This window comes from Lathyrus oleraceus, chromosome 6, assembly GCF_024323335.1.
Source record: "Lathyrus oleraceus cultivar Zhongwan6 chromosome 6, CAAS_Psat_ZW6_1.0, whole genome shotgun sequence".
Taxonomy (NCBI): Eukaryota; Viridiplantae; Streptophyta; class Magnoliopsida; order Fabales; family Fabaceae; genus Lathyrus; species Lathyrus oleraceus.
This window is the reverse complement of record NC_066584.1, coordinates 30,199,456-30,204,911: the sequence shown is the minus strand read 5'-3', so window position 1 is coordinate 30,204,911 and position 5,456 is coordinate 30,199,456. Positions and strand designations below refer to the sequence as shown.

Genomic DNA, 5,456 nt, shown 5'->3' with positions numbered 1-5,456 from the left:
GTTGGATTATATTTTCTACCTCTTCTTCGGGTATACACCGACGGAAAATACCATCGGGGCCTCTTTTAAAAAGTAAGGGATCATCCCAGTAATAGTGTTTTATGTCATAGAAGAATCGTTTCTTCTGTTGGTAGGATAAGGTAGGTGGAACTATTCCGGCAGCTAAATAATTGACGAGGTCAGCGTACCACGGTGTAACAGATATAGCTAAAGTGGTTTCTACCTGTTTATCAACGTTATTTTCTCCAAAGTAGCTATAAGTTTATCGTACGAGAAATCATCGTTGATCGATATTCTTTCCGGTTCAAGGTTCTCAAGTCTAGAGAGGTGATCTGCTACTACGTTTTCAGTTCCTTTCTTGTCTTTGATTTCCAAATCGAACTCTTGTAGCAAAAGGATCCACCTTAGGAGTCTAGGTTTATCATCCTTTTTTGTTAAGAGGTATTTGATAGCAGCGTGGTCAGTGTAGATGATTATTTTGGCTCCGACCAAGTAAGAACGAAATTTATCTAGCGCAAACACTACTGCTAGAAGTTCTTTCTCGGTTGTGGCGTAATTCATTTGTGCTTCATCTAGAGTTCTACTTGCGTAATATATAACATGAAGCTTTTTATCCTTTCGTTGTCCTAAAACAGCACCTACAGCGTAATCACTAGCATCACACATTATTTCGAATGGTTCATTCCAATCTGGTGTCTGCATTATGGGTGCGGAGATCAGTGCTTGTTTAAGTGTTTGAAATGCTTCTAAACATTTATTGTCGAATATGAATTCAGCATCTTTCATTAATAACCCGGTTAAAGGTTTAGTTATTTTAGAGAAGTCTTTAATGAATCGTCGGTAGAAACCGGCATGTCCTAAGAAGCTTCGTACTTCTCTCACAGTTTTCGGGGGTTGAAGATTTTCGATTACCTCTATTTTAGCTTTGTCTACTTCAATTCCTCTGTTCGAGATGATGTGTCCTAAAACAATTCCTTCTTGTACCATAAAGTGGCATTTTTCCCAATTAAGTACTAGGTTTACTTTTACACATCGCTCTAGAACTCTCTCTAGGTTTTCAAGACATTCTTCAAAGCTTTGTCCGCATACGGAAAAGTCATCCATGAATACTTCCATGATGTTTTCTAGAAAATCGGCGAATATTGCCATCATGCACCTTTGGAAAGTTGCAGGAGCATTACACAAGCCAAACGACATTCGTCTATAAGCGAAGGTACCAAAAGGGCACGTGAACGTTGTCTTTTCTTGGTCATCAGGGTGAATTGGTATTTGAAAGAAACCTGAGTAACCGTCTAGATAGCAGAAATGAGAATGTTTGGCTAATCGTTCTAACATCTGGTCAATGAATGGTAAAGGGAAATGATCTTTTCGGGTTTCTTTGTTTAGTTTCCTATAGTCAATGCACATTCTCCATCCCGATTCGATTCGTTTGGTTATAGTTTATCCTTTTTCATTTTCAATGACTGTTACACCTCCTTTCTTTGGTACTACGTGTACAGGACTAACCCATTTGCTATCAGATATAGGATATATGATACCTGCCTCTAATAACTTGGTTATTTCCTTCTTCACTACCTCACTCAGGATCGGGTTTAGTCTCCTCTGGTGTTCCCTAGAAGTTTTACAATCTTCTTCTAGCATGATGCGGTGCATACAAATAGAGGGACTTATTCCTTTAAGATCGGTGATGTTGTAACCTAGTGCGGTTGGATATTTTCTTAAGATATGCAGGAGTTTTTCTGTTTCGAGTCTTCCTAGGTCAGCATTAACTATCACTGGTCGTTCAAGCTCTAAGTCTAGGAATTCATATCTCAGATTTTTGGGAAGTGTTTTCAGGTCTAAGGTTGGTTTCTTAAGGCATTGCGTAGGGTCCGGTGTTATTGCTAAACATTGGTTAAGTTTGTCTTCTACAAGATAGTCAGATGATTTGTCTTTTTCTAACTCCGTTTCTTTTATGCATTCATCGATGATATCCATGAAGTAACATGTATCTTCTATTGCAGGTGCTTTCAAAAATTGGGAAAGAATGAACTCAAATTTTTCTTCTCCTACTTCAAAAGTGAGTCGTCCTCGTTTCACGTCTATGATTGCACCGGCAGTTGCTAAGAACGGTCTTCCCAGTATAATGGGTGTAAGTTCATCTTCTCTAATATCCATAATTATAAAATCAGTTGGAATGTAGAATTGACCTATGCGCACTGGAACATTTTCAAGAATTCCTACAGGATATTTGACGGAACGATCTGCTAGTTGCACAGACATTTTAGTTGGTCGTAATTCTCCCATTTCAAGTCTCTTGCATATGGATAAAGGCATAACACTAATACCGGCTCCTAAATCGCATAAGGCTTTGTCAATGACAAATTTTCCTATGTGACAGGGTATAGAGAAACTACCTGGGTCTTTAAGTTTAGGAGGCATATTCTGGATTATAGCGCTACATTCAGCGGTGAGTGTAACAGTTTCGCTATCTTCAAGTTTCCTTTTATTAGAAAGAATTTCTTTTAAAAACTTGGCATATGAGGGCATCTGCGTAATAGCTTTTGTAAACGGAATTGTAACGTTTAATTGTTTTAGTAGGTCGACAAATTTTTTGAATTGGCTCGCATCTTTGGTTTTAATAAGCCTTTGAGGGTAAGGGATAAGTGGTTTATAAGGTGGCGGAGGTACATAAGGTTCCTTCTTTTCTACGGTTTCCTTGTTACTCTCTTCCTTTTCCTTAGGTTCACTTTCCTCCTCAGTTGACTTTTTAGAGTTTTGGTTTTCTATCCTTGGGTCAGACGGTCCTTCCACTTCCGTTCCACTTCTCAGTATAATTGCATGAGCGTGGCTTCTTGGGTTAGGTTGGGGTTGGCCAGGAAATGTACCAGTTGGGGCAGCAGTAGGCGCTTGTTGTTGAGCTACTTGTGAAATTTGCGTTTCCAGCATTTTGTTGTGAGTAGCCAGGGCATCTACTTTACTTGCTAGTTGTTTAATTTGTTCGCCAGTGTGTACATTCTGGTTTAAGAAATCTTTATTGGTTTGCTGTTGAGAAGCTATAAAGTTTTCCATCATGATTTCCAAGTTGGATTTCCTAGGGGCGTTATTGTTAGGTGTAGATGGGATCGGCTTCTGATATCCCGGAGGTATAGCTGGGGCTTGATTTGGAGATTGTCCAGGTGCGTATAAAGCATTATTACTCTTATATGAAAAATTGGGATGATTCTTCCAATTTGAATTATAGGTGTGCGAGTAGGGGCTTCCTTGAGCATAGTTTACTTGCTCCGCTTGGATTCCTGTTAGGAGTTGACAATCTGCAGGAGTGTGACCTTGAATTCCACAGACTTCGCAATTCTGAGTTATGGCAACTACAGTGGCTGGAGATGATACATTTAACTTTCAATTTTCTGGACCAGAGCATCCACTTTTGCATTAACATGATCAAGGTTACTTATCTCGTACATGCCAGTTTTCGTTTGAGGTTTTTCTACCATTGTTCGTTCGCTTCCCCACTGATAGTGGTTTTGAGCCATGCTTTCGATAAGTTGGTAAGCGTCAGCATAGGGTTTGTTCATTAGTGCACCACCTGCGGCGGTGTCTATTGTTAACCTCGTGTTGTACAGGAGACCATTATAGAAGGTATGAATTACTAACCAGTCCTCTAAACCATGGTGTGGACAAAGTCTCATCATGTCTTTGTATCTTTCCCATGCTTCGAAAAGAGACTCGTTATCTTTCTGTTTAAATCCATTTATCTGGGCTCTTAACATAGCTGTTTTGCTTGGCGGAAAGTATCGAGCAAGAAAAACTTTCTTCAACTCGTTCCATGTGGTGACTGAGTTGGAAGGAAGAGATTGAAGCCATCTTCTAGCGCTATCTCTTAACGAGAAAGGAAAAAGACGAAGTCGAATTGCCTCTGGAGTGACACCATTAGCTTTAACAGTATCAGCGTATTGGACAAATACGGATAAATGAAGGTTTGGATCCTCGGTAGGATTTCCAGAGAATTGGTTCTGTTGCACTTCCTGCAACAGTGAAGGTTTGAGTTCAAAGTTGTTTGCTTCGATTGCGGGTGGAGCAATACTTGAATGCGGTTCATCTTGCGATGGAGCAGCGTAATCTCTAAGAGCACGAGCTGGTTCTGCCATCTCGGGTGTCGAAGGGAAAATATTTTTGAAATCGGGAAGTTCAACAGGAGGGAGATTGTTTGCAGCACGATATTCCCGAATTCGTCGTAAGAGTCGGAGATATAGTTCGATATCGTTGATTCGTAAGTAGAACGGCTCGCCTTGTGAGCGAGTGCGTGGCATACAAATCAACGAAAGAAAGAAAAGAAAAAGAAAAGCCTTAGTCTCTACAGCGTAACAGAAGAGTTACGATATCGACTAAATAAAAGTCCCCGGCAACGGCGCCAAAAACTTGATCGCGACTTTATGAGTCGAATTTGGGGTACAAACTGCAAGTGCACAGTTCTATCCCGTAGTTTTAAAAGATATCGATCCCACAGGGACTTATGAATCGATATACCGTTATCTAAGGTTACTTCGTAAAGCTAAGGCAGGTAATACTTTGATTGTTTGGGGGAAAAGCTAAAACTAAAATAAGATCTAAAATAAATATCTAATAAGTGGATATCGGTATGTAGTTCGTCGTAATTAGGGAATCAATTCTTTGTTGGTTTCTTGGTTTTAAAATAAATCTTTTCAGTTGACGCTATTGATTAAAAGTTTTATCTCAAACTCTCGCTCTGTTGAATAAACTATGATTTTATATTAACGTAGCTGTCACTTATAGTTAAGTCAAAAACCACTTTTTGAAAACAATAGGATCCGTAGAAACTCTTTTTAAGAAAACACTAATCGTTTAAACACCCTTATCTCAAACTCTCGCCTGTTGACTTAGGTTATATAATTAAATTCAAATGCTTAACTCTCGTCCTCACATTCAATCTTTAAAAATACTTTTTGAAAAAGGTTAGAATTTAATTAACTCTAAAAATTGCTCTCGCCCTGATCTAGAATTAATGTCCAATTTACACTGTCCAGTCAAAAACTCAAACTCTCGCTCTATTGCTTTTAACTTCTTTATGTCTTTTACTTTCGTACAAAAACCTTGTTATTAAACCTGTAAATTGAGACCGTAAAAAGAGTGATTTTAGTTTTAAACTTAATTAAACCAATTTGGTTTTGATTCCTTCATTCCGCTTACTCTACATACCGATACCTAAGTGAATCAGCCAGACATGCTAAACAGACTTAAATAATTATCATGCATAAACAGATTCATCTCAGGCAAATAATATAAATAGACAGTAAAACAAGGCATATATAAATTCAAACAATAATTAAAGAACCTGAGAAATTAAATAGCAGTCTTGAACACTCCACCACAGGTCGGTTGGATCTGTTCTTGAATTCTTCAATCAGGCAGGAAAATAAAATAAAAGCGAAGGAATAAAAAAAACTAGATTCTAACGT

The 5,456-nt window shown here is 38.5% G+C and overlaps 1 non-coding gene across 1 annotated transcript; it reads left to right on the top strand.

Moving 5' to 3' along the window:
- Positions 1-3,642: 3,642 nt before the first annotated feature.
- LOC127099818 (small nucleolar RNA R71) lies at positions 3,643-3,749 on the top strand. The gene has a single exon (XR_007794285.1). It is a non-coding gene; the product is annotated as a small nucleolar RNA R71 (small nucleolar RNA).
- Positions 3,750-5,456: the final 1,707 nt, after the last annotated feature.